Genomic DNA, 11,941 nt, shown 5'->3' with positions numbered 1-11,941 from the left:
CACTCATTAAGAATCTTGCCTTTAGAAAATATTAAAGGCCTGCAGTTCATCACTTCATCTGACACCTACCCCCCCCCAGCAGTTTTAGGAATCAAAATTTAATACCGATATAGAGTCATCAATCTTCTTGCTGGTGGTCTCATTTGCTTTTGGTTGTTGTAAATAGTCATGCGTAGTAATTTCGGTCTGATTTCAAGACCGGCTAAAAACTCCTCCCAGGAGCTTTAGAAGTCATCGTTGACTTCTCTAAATCATGCATTCTTTTTATTTCACATTTTATACATCAGTTACATCAAGTAGCATACTGTGGTACTTATTTGAACCTTGTGTTATTGCAGGTCAAAAAGGCACAAAACATTAAGTGACTGTCAGAAAGCTATATCAAAAAATACCTCAGGATGTTGCTTATCTGTTAATGCTAATACGACTGCTTAATTTTCATCTGTATAACCAGACATTGCATTTGAATTATTGTTAAATATGTCTGCCCAACTACACTACAAGAGGGGACCAAGATTGTCATATTTTGTAGCTCAGGGTTATAGTTCGAGATGTTCTATTTGTTTAGAGGGAAGTGAGAACATTGATGAAGATAGCACTGATGACCCGACTTAGATACATATCAAACACTAATCAGCAGACTGATAAAGTTAGCAACTAGCTTGGAGGAGCATCTATCAGCTTAAAGACAAAGTACTCTGGTAGGCATTGATGGAGGCTGAAAAATGTGTAGCTAAACTTCAACTTGAATTTATTATATGGCCAGAAAAGTTAATGTAAAGTTGCTTGAAATCAGCTCACTTTCCAAATAGGCCTTTGTTTGCTAGCATGTTAACCTTAAACTTTACAAGAGCACAGTATTTAGTGTATGAGAGTTTAATGTTCAGTCCAATGTCAGTACAGGTAGAACAATCCAAAGGGAGAAGGGACAAAAACACAGGAAGCCCTCAAGTAAGAATGCTGGAACAGGGAGACACTAGGGAACACACAACAACAGGAAATGAGAGGGAAGACACAGGGAATATATACACAGTCAATCAAGGGGTGACGAGACACAGGTGGGTCTAATTAGAGAGGAGATGACACTTGAGGTGGGAAACACAAGGGTAAGTACAAAATAAAAAAGGCAATGACAATGAAAACAAAAACACTGCACTGCTCTACAAAAACACACTCCACTTTATATGGCAGTGTATGAAAAGAGCTAAACTGAAAGAAAGGAACCTTCACTTGTATTCTGTCTGTTTCTGCTTCCCTGCCTTCTTTCCGTGTAAAGATCCAGAAACTAAACTTTCCAGTATCTCTCAGGCTGTTTTATTAATTCATGACCGCTATAACCTTCAGTCCTGTTTCACAGTAACTCTGGTTTGTGCCTGGGTGGAGGCTACAAACCAGCAGGAGACATAAATCTGTGTTTTCCAGTGGAGATATTAAAGGGCTGTAATCAAACCCTATTAGCACAGCACAGCAGATCAAGACTTTATTTGTTACACCTCACTTCAGCTCTGCAAATGCATGATCAATACATGATTAAACCCACTAAATCAAACATGTTTGAGTTTTGGAGTCAGTATTTCTCCGAGCATGAAAAAGCACTTCCTTATTGATGTCCAAATGTAGGTGGTTGTTATTCCTTCCAATGAGACATATTTATGGTGTAGGCTGAATAGCTTTGCCTCCTCTGGCTGTGTGCGTCATGTCTGTGATCAGGGACAACACATGCCCCAAGAAAAAATTTCCCAGCAGGGTGCTTCTCCTCTCAGTGGGTCTGGTGGCGATTTGACAGGCTGTAAAGAACCGAGAAGACTGTGAATAAGTAAAATAAGACCTCAGAGCTGAGACTTCAGACACAATACATTGTTTACAGTCATGCTGCACAGCACTTGTGGCAGAATATTTATGTCTCCATTAGATACTGTGTTGGTGTTTTACTTGAAATTGTGTGAGCAGAGCCTGGAGATCTGACCTGATTTGAGTGCTATAACAGCTTCAAAGGCAAAGATCAGCCTAAATGTTAAATAGGTCTAATACTGCATATATCACCACTCGGTTAAAAGCACTGAAGATAGAGTAAAAACCACCCGGACACAGCATCAAACTGAATCGGTATATCACAGTATATCTAATGAGTGTCTGTGCATGGGTTTGCTGGTTGGAGAGAACTCCTTTAGTGTTTTTGTAAATCTGTGGTTGACTGTCTGGTTAAGTATTTGGTGGCGGTCTTGATAAGAGTTAGATAGGAAGAATGATACCGCCCTCATGCCTACATGGTTTACGTTCCCTTCAAATGATTTCCACTTGATTCAGCACGATTACATGTTTCCTGTAATCACAGGAAGCAAGGGAGAGACTTGTTGTGGACATTGATTTACATTTGCACCAGCCAATAGCACTGAATGTGAAAACAATCAAAGACAGTAACAACTGCTGCTTACTGCTTACCAGGTCCTTTGCTCTGTGGGTAAGGGGCATGAAAAGATATGATAGTGTTTAATTGGGTGTGAAATATGTATGGGTGCGTCTAAGTGCAAAACCTGTTATCAACATTTATACCGAAGAGAAAACAACAACTTCCAGATGTTGTAGTGACAGCCTAACCTTTGTCTTTAACTTGCTGTTTACTGCATATCATGTCCTAACTGTGCTGTATAGTCTCTTTTTTAATCTCTTACCGGTTGAATATTATTCTATTTATCTTTATCTATTCTTATTCTTGTTTTCATTTGCTGCTACTTACTAACTCATATTGTCTTGTGCTGCTGCAACTGAATTTCCCTTCTGGGGCTCAAAAAAGTAATATCCTGTCCTATCTTACTTCCCAGCATGCTTTGTGCTGGACTGAATGACTGGTTTGTTGTGTTTGTAGTTTGTGCTTTAAAACATGCAGTTGTTACTTATGTTTAAAATGTAAATCAGTATTTGGGGGTGATTTCTTATGCATTTAATTCACCCTGTGTTCATTGATAGTTTTCCTTTGGTTATGACCATGAACCACAACCGAGAAACTTTTTTCATGCAGCAGAGCTGGCTACTCTTGACATGGAAGAAAAGGTGCTTGTCCAGCTTCATAAATTCTTCATACCAATTTTAGGAAGAGTGTAGGCATTGTCAGGATAGATGTCAGCATGTTGATGATCATCAGTGTCAACATATTTGATGAACAAATACTGAAATAACTTTAAATTAAAGCCTTAGCTGGTAGTCTGTTTGCTTAGCTTGAAATAAGCACTGAAAACAAGGAGAACAGCCAGGTAATCTGGTTCTATCAAAGACTTACAAAGTCTGCCTTTCGGGACATTTGAACTCATGTTAATTGATCCCATGCACAAACTGAAGCTTTAAAAATAGATGCTGTCGCTGAAATAATTTCTTAGGGGTGCAGTGTGGATGTTTTACTTTACTGTATTTATTATGACATTACCTGAATCTCACTCGACATTGTCTTGTTATTTCGCCTTACAGTGTTTGCCCTTTTATAATTCTACTCAGCTTAACACTGTGCAGTGTTTGGGGTTTACGGCGGCAGCAATAGATGGATTAGAACATGCAGACAGAAAACATGCAGTGAAAGAGAGAAGAAGACCCAAATCCTGTGCTGTTTGTGTGAAGTGCTGTTTCATGTAATTAATCTGCCTAGCTTCACTAGACTCCTGCCATATTTCACCATGACACTAATAATGCCTAATTATATGATGTTGTTAAATCCTAGCCGGTGTTTAAACATGTAATTTAGGTAGAGTAATGATGCATAGAATGTATTTTACTTTTAATCACTCTGGGTTTTTCGTGAAGAACTGAAGGAGCGAGGCTTTGCATTTCAATACAGCCACTTGATTAGGGAGTGCGGCGGTTGCTGCTGTTGTTGTTTTTCAGCAGATACTGTTTACTCTGAGCTCTGCCTCCCAAAATTCCTCCCTCCGCCCTTCTCGTGGAGACATCTCAAAGACCCCCTGCCGGCAGCTCAGCGGAGCAGCTTTATCTGGGTTCTCCGCTCTCCCGTCTTTCCACAAGCCTCGTCTTATTGTGTCACCCCCAATGTGTCAGCCACAAGCTGCAAGTCACAGTCGCAAACTGCATCTTAGGGATGAGAGAGCCATTCATTAGAGCATCACCACCACTTCTTTCAACAAAGGTTCACTGTTTCATTTCCCATCGCTCCACATGCATGTAAATTAATACGAAGAAAGAGGCTGAGGAGTGGATGCTCTGCTGACAACAGTTGAGGGAATTTATGTGCAGAGCTGAGATAATTTTCAAAGTTATCTCTTCAGAGAGATACTTTGAAAATGTTGTGTACATATACAGCTAGGAGCACCATTTCCCTGCAGTAAAACATGTGCAACACATACGCTTACTGTGAGAAATGCAGCCATTGAACTCAACGACTCGTGTTTTCAATGTCACCTTAGATTTAAATACTCAGATAAAAGCATGTTTGGGTCTTTGTTTCAACATGAAACGAGAATCTGAAGGAACGTTTGTCCCCTTTGGTTATTTTCAGGGTGCGTGCAGCCCGTCTTTGATGAGAGTTTAAGGTATAACTAAGATTACAATGCTACAACAAAGGCTGCTGAGTCAAGGGAGCCTGATCACAAGCATAGTTGGTCGTTGTTTTGCAGACTGAGAAATGAAGCAGTAATTAGGCTTTAGGCTGAGCTTTGCTGACGTCAACCTTGTTGGCACGACACAACACTTCAGTCAGGACAAAAGTCAGAAAACGAATGATATTTGCAACAACTAATCCCTTGTTGGTCGACTCATAAACCCAAAACAACTACTTCTTTGAGAAATTTTACCCTGCAATTACAAATGAATGAATGCTGCCTATTGATTTGTACATCCAGTACAAGCGTAAAGTTGTCTTCCTCTCTAAGTAGCAGCCACAAACAATTCAGAACTTATCCTGACAGAACTTTCGCTGCAGATCTCTGAACCTGTCTATTGATCTGTCCTGACATAAACTGGCACAGGATCGACTCAAAGTGGGATTTTAAAGTATTTCTGGAACTTAGTGAGGCTGTTGATTTTGCTTCAACAGTCGATTTCCTTTTTGCAGGAGTGCTGAGCCAAAACAAACCAACACAGCTATTCAAACAACAGTAAGGAGGCTGTTAAAAATAGGAAAAGGAAGGACTCATATTTCAGTTTTTCATTTAATGGGGCAGCGTTTTTATAGACTGTGCCCTTAACAAATGTTAATGTAAAGTCCCCATGTTGGTTTTCCTTGGATTATATTACACTTTCCCTCAAACATATTACACCAGACCCCCTTTGCAAACGTACACACTTCAGCTTTGTGTTTTATTATGTGCATTACTGACCTACTCAACAATTTGAGCTGTTTTCTGCCTTTGATAGAAACACCTTCTGTCCTTTCATGAGCTGATTACAAAATAAAACACTGTCCTTTTACTGAATGAAGCAGGTTTGCTGAGTCACATAAAAAGAGTTGAACATATATATCACCAGCTCGCACACTTCTTACTCAGCCTCCCTCTCATTTCTGTCAATATATTTCCCCTGGATTTTTATGAGATGTGAAACAGCCCTTCTAGAGTTGACTCATACTCTGCTGCCTCATGTGTTTTTACATCTCTCTCACCAGCAGCCTGGGAGACTTAATTTTTACTCATGTAAGCAAAATACCGTCACAGCAGTAACCCAGTAAGAAAGATTATTTATTTCATCCCTCTCATGCAGTATTGATCTGTGGAGCTATCGGAGCCCTGCGGTGGGATTGTGTTCCATGCAGAGTCCATGCAGGCAGGTAGGAAGGACTACTGCAGCATGAACCAACATGTCAGCCCATCCTGTCATCCTATAAACCCTCTCTCCCTCTGTGAGCACAATGAGAAGAGATTTAAACACAATACTTCCTGTCAGGGAGTATCTGAGAAGCTGGGTTGAATATAAAAAAAATAACTCTAGTCTGTTTCACCATGACAAATAACATTAGAATGTGTTGATTCAGTGTTTTCAAAAGCTAATGGAATTAGCTTTAATTGAAAAGCACTGAACAGTATATTTAGTGCCATTGCAGCTAGGCCTGTTAACTTAAGTTGTTACATCCTGTGTGTTGTGCTTACTTGAAGATGAATGTCTGTTGTCTCTCCAGCGCAGTAATTGCAATGTACATCTCAAACACAGTACAGTACCTTCTGACCATTATAAAATAATATGGAGTGATTGGGCTAAAAGAAAGCTGTTAGACAGTAATCCGGTTTCGATATTTTCCTGCTAACTGGAGGGTTTAGACTGCTCTTCTTTAACTTTAACTTCAGTCACTTAGGGCATGTTGAATTTCAGACAGAAAGTTTGAATGTTTGAAGAAGTCTTTTGAATTCTTGTTGCATATGGGATTTTGGAGCTCTGGAAAGTGAAATAGCAGGGATCCCTCAGGTTGGTTCAGTCCACAGCAGAACAGACTCTTAGTTACACTCATAGTTACAGAGTCCAGTGGCTCTGGTGTTTGTAACCATCACTTTCCCTCTCTCCGTTCCTCCTCTACTCTGTTGACCAGGTAAAGAACCCTGCAGGAGCTGCTTCTGGCCACAGCTGCCAATCAATCATCTTTTCAGCATCAAATGACTAATTAAAACTTGAACATAAACTAGCATGCTGTGACAGAAAGCAATGTTTTTATTAGACATGTATTTCACATTCTCTAGTTTGAGCAACTCTCCATCTGTTATAATGGAGGAAGTTTGCTTTAACACCTGGACTGCAGCCGGTCACCAGGGGGAGCTCTAAACGTTTTGACTTCACTTGGGATAGCTGTTGTTCTGTCCATGATTTTATACAGTCTATGGTCCAAACGGGACCTTAGCCACAGAGGTGATTTGAATGCTAACATGCTGGAAATTAGCATCAGTTTAAATACGATCAGAAATCTGCAATGCTTCAACAGTCAAACCCTGAGTCAAGGTTGGTATTTAAAGTTAGTTAACCCAAGTCAGAATAACTGATCAAAGTAGCATCTCCTCAAAGCTCCAACCTCATCTGAACTGTAATTCAAAGACAAAATGTCCTTGGCAGAAAGAGTATTGAACTTGATAAAACCAAGGCTGAAGTGGCCTCAGCTTACATTTCAGACTTCTCATTTTAAATTAAGATGCCTTAATACTCAACAACTCCTGAGTTATTTAGGTGACCTGCAGTTACATCTTTGTTGTAGTGTAACACAACAGGAGATAACATCTCAAAGAGCAAAGCAGCATCAGTTCTGAGACCACCACTTCAAAACTGCCTCCTGTTACTTATAGATTGTGTAAATAATCTTCCTCCTGAGTACATCAAAGTTAGAAAATTCACTTACAGCAGCAGGGTAGCATTAGAGATGTTTTTTGAACACGAGTGCAGGACCTCCTACATGACCACCAATCTTGTAGAAGCTGATAAATAGAGCTTGAAATCAGGACGCTCAGTAGGACGTGCTCAGCACTCCGCAGCCTCATTTCAGACGAGAGGGGGGTCTCCACGAAAAAAAAAAACAAATGTTGAATCATAGAAACTGAAACATTTGAAATAGAAAGATATGAAGCATCGGGGGAGGCATGTTTTCTTTTGAGATATCATGGATGCAGCAGAGCCATGATCGCACTTTTATACAAGCTATTGTATTACAGTTTTAAAAGCAATTAAAGAGCTGAATAATGATGAGTAACAAAGTGCAGCAGCAGCTGATCTGCAGCAGGGATATTAATTTTTCTGCACTGAAGCCGTGTGCCTCATGCTTTTTACATCATCCTTTGAGTTTGTTGCACAAGTCTTGCATATACCACATGGGCTCCAAATTTTTATTATTTGGCTAACAGTATTTATCGGCCTGAACTTTATACAATCGTCGTGCTTTATTTTTTGGGATCTGCAGACATACCTATGGCCATTTAGTGCAAAGAAAATGAATGCAATGTGCAGTTCCTTACAAATAATTAGAATAATATCGACAGAGGCTTTAGTCCTCAAGTGTGTGGCCTTGGTTCCATTCATACCTGCATGCGTCTCCTTCCCTGCGCATCATTCCCCTATCTCTCTCCCAGTTTCCTGCTCTATCCCCTGTCCTATCCTCTCCAAATGAATTACAAATATTAGAATAATGCCATCAGAAATGCAGAGAATAACTCACTGGTGCAAATTCTGTAGTTTTTGAATTTACTAACATGTGACTGATATCTAAAAATATGTACTCTGAGCCCAGTTAGAAACTAGTGTCATCTTAAAAAACAACCACATTGTCTACTCTATGGAATGTGGTCAGGATATCATCTAAGCAATGGTGTCTGCTCCTCAATAACCATCCAGAGACGGTATCTGATGTTCTGCTCCAATACAAGAACTGTCTGTTTGCTTCTCAAAATTATTATGTCCTCACATTAATGTTAAGGTCTAGTTAAAAGTTTGACACAAGACCACTTGGTTTGAGTTTAATTTACATTTACATTTAATTAGGGGAGGTTTCGTTGTCAAAACTAAGCACAGTTAATGTTTAAGAGTAAAAGACAAAAAGAAGCCAGCATGTACTCAATGCCAACACTTTAATGATCACAGTTTCTTTGCAATATGGTCTTCAACAGGTGTTTGTCACATGGAGTCATGTTCAGGCTTGTCTTCTTTTCCTTGCGGCTTGTTTGTTCGATTGTCATGCACCTATATGAAAAATTATACCATCTGTTAATTATTTTGATGACATATGTTTTTGTAGAAAATCAGACAATCTTGTTTAAGATGAATGCAGTCTATGTGCTGCATTCAAATGAGTATGCAGTGTGTATCGTGGTCTTGCACCAGTTTCCTTTTGATAATGCCACATTTTTATTTTGATGATCCGCTTATTTAACCAAATTGTCCTGCTGGGAAAGAAAAATCTCCTTTACCAGAGCAACCTGGCCGAGGTAGAAGCCATGCAGCATCACAGGCACATTGAAAACAGCATAATTCTGGGTGCAGGTTTGACTCGCTGGTGGAAAAGGCACATCTTGTACGGAGGCTGCGGTCCTTGTTGCACTGGTCACAGGGTCTATTCCAGGTCGTGACAGGATTTGCTGCGTGTCATCCCTCGCTCTCTCTCTCTCTCTCTCTCCTCATCTCCGGTCTGTCTCAGCTGTCCTACTTAATAAAAGCCAAAGGCCTTAAAAATGTATCTCAAAAATAAAACAAAAGATAGGACATGGGGAAATCACAACAATTTAAAATAGGTGTTCAAATTCACATCAGGCTTTCAAGACAAACACATTTCTCCGTCAACAGATTCTTTATGATGCTTTTAAATCTGTTAAATAATGGTAGTGTGCCTAGATGAAGCTCTTTTTGAATATTATCATTTCATGCCAATGGTGCATTATGGGCAAATGAAGCTTTCCCCACACCAGTCAAAACTCTGGGTACAGTGAAGCGTAACAAATTGGAAGGTTGTAACTTGTACCCAATAGAGCTGATACAGAGAAGGGTACAGAGGTAAGATGGAGGTTTGCCCAGTATCGCTTTATATTTGACACATAGAGGCTTCAGTCCAATTAAAGTAACACACTCTCACTCCAATGATACCACACCTCTCACTTATCTTAGGTTAAATACGAACAGCCAAAACCATCAGGTGCCGTGAATCCTTTTTACATGACACATTTTCACAAAATGTGCTTAAAATTCAGGATCAAATATGAACATCAAATGTGTTGCATGATCTGAACGTCTCCTCTTTGATAAGGAGTCAGAGTGGGAGGCTCCCCATGACTTCTGCTCCACAGAGAGGAAACAGGAAAGTTTTGAAGTTCGTGAAGTGAATTGTGATAACAGCCAAGGTGCATCACATCAAGCTTTGCTCCGTGTTTTTTATTTATGAATACAGCGTGTGACGAGGTATGGACAGAGCAACAGTAAAAGAGTTGAGCAGCCTCGGGCCAAAGTCTAAGGCCGCTGAATAATAAAAAAAATCCTGACTTCACAAGCGAGGATGCTTCCTCTCTGCTGGGATCAATCGCTGCCTGACGTCATATTGGGGGTTTGGTGACGTTTCACACGGTCCCTACTGAGACACAGATAACGACAGGTTAGTTAAAGGTCCAGAGTACTGGATGGAGAGAGTTATATTAGAATTTTTTTTTAATTTGATTTAACACGGGCTGATAATACGTTTGTTTTTATTAGTCTTGTATGAACGGAAAAGAAGAACTCTTGTGTTTTTGTCGACTCGTAACGGAATGCTAGAATGAGGTGTATTTTTAAGTTGGTTGCAACCTGCGATCAATTGCTTGTCTCACTTTAGCTTAACAACCTTCATCCTGTAAATCACCTGTTCAAGTGCACTGATGAAATAAGCAAATGGATGTCCCAGATTTGTTTAACAACTTAACACAGATAAAACGGAAATTTTGATCGTAGGCCCACATAGACAGGAGCTCATATCCATTTCCTCTTCAGCATGGTGAGCATGTCAGGAACCTTGGTGTCTTAATCGATGCAAATTTAGCTACTTCAGAGGCAGCCTTCTACCATCTAAAGATCATTTTTAAACTGAGGCGCTTCATTTCTCAATCTGACTCTGGAAAACTGCTCAATGCATTCATACAGCCAGACTTCAGCTCATCTAAAACGCTGCTGCGAGAGTGTTAACAGGGACCAAAGGAACACATCATGGACGATGTCTTCCATTGCTGTGAAGAAACCCCTTACCTCCTCACAAACCCTTCTTTGGCCATAGAGAGTTGATTTGTGTTGTTAATACATTAAAAGACATGTCTTTTTTATGCAGCAACTACTTCAGGAAATAGCCACAGCCACAGATAAAAGCTTACCATCCCCCCTTTTCCACAGCTTTTCTATCTTACCAAATTTACCACCATTTATCAAAATGAAAGCATCATCACCACAACATGTAGCAATAATTCACATAACACTGTGTCATTAAGTTTGGCTTTTTACTTTTCGTTTTCCCACATGCTCAGCTTGACTTGACTCAGCTTTCGATAACAGCTTTCATATGAACTAACAACCCTTAATACTTCTTGCACATGCAAAACTGTTGCCTGTTTGCTGATTAATACCAAAGAGAGAGCTATTTTTTTTTCCTGATTGGTTCATGCCCGGGTGTCAGACAGTGCTAAGTTGTTAGCAGGATAATTTGTGGATATTATTCCTGTATGCCTGCAGGATTTGAGTAATAACTGCAGCAATTTGGTTAAGATTGGTTGAGAGTAAGACACCATTTATGGCCTGTTAATGTTCATATTTGTTTTTCATTTTGTTTAAAATGCTTATTGTCTCCAGTTTATGATGTATTCCTGATACTGTCTTATTGAAACATACATGGAAATTAGCGTATTTTTTGATGAACTTTAACTCCTTTAGGATTAGCACAAGTGTTAGTGGAACATTTAGAGACGTAAACAAATTTATGTAGCCTGCTTATTATGTGTATATAAATTCCTTAACCCTACCCAGTGTCGAAGTATCCAGGCTCTTTTGGTCCCAAAGGAGCACCAGGTATATTACCCAAAATACCTGCAGAACTCCATAAAATAAGTGTTTCCAACACACAGAACTCAAACTTCCTTTCAGTAGAGTTGAGTGGTTTGAGTTTGCCAGGTCGAGTTGGTCCTTTTACTTTGACTCCACTGTGGCTTGACAGTGAAACACCTTGAAGAGCACAGGAGGGAGAGCGTTTGCTCCTTAAAGGGTTCTACCTTCAGAAGTAGACACTTTAGATTTTGAGGCTGTAGCTTTATATCAGCTGTACCTGAACTCCGGTATGCATTTCAGAGCACAGAGTGAGGACAGTGAATTTTCATTTCTTTAACTAAAACTGCTCTATACCTGCTTCTGATGGCTAATACAGACAGACGGGACAATAACACAATACTGCTGTAAGCATGTGATTTTTATGTTAATATGGAAAAAATGTGACACTGTGGAAATACATTTCTCCAGCAGACTGTTTATGTGCAAC

The 11,941-nt window shown here is 39.8% G+C and overlaps 1 long non-coding RNA gene across 1 annotated transcript in view; it reads left to right on the top strand.

The window, feature by feature from the left end:
* Positions 1–1,048: 1,048 nt before the first annotated feature.
* LOC117810055 overlaps positions 1,049–11,941 on the top strand; it is a 23,590-nt gene continuing 12,697 nt past the window's right edge. Inside the window, exon 1 of the long non-coding RNA XR_004630679.1 lies at positions 1,049–1,106. This is a non-coding gene — a long non-coding RNA (uncharacterized LOC117810055). The remainder of the gene's footprint in view (positions 1,107–11,941) is intronic.

This window comes from Notolabrus celidotus, chromosome 3, assembly GCF_009762535.1.
Source record: "Notolabrus celidotus isolate fNotCel1 chromosome 3, fNotCel1.pri, whole genome shotgun sequence".
In the NCBI taxonomy this organism is placed as follows: Eukaryota; Metazoa; Chordata; class Actinopteri; order Labriformes; family Labridae; genus Notolabrus; species Notolabrus celidotus.
Note: the sequence above shows the minus strand (reverse complement) of the source record. Positions and strands in the feature narration are given on the sequence as shown.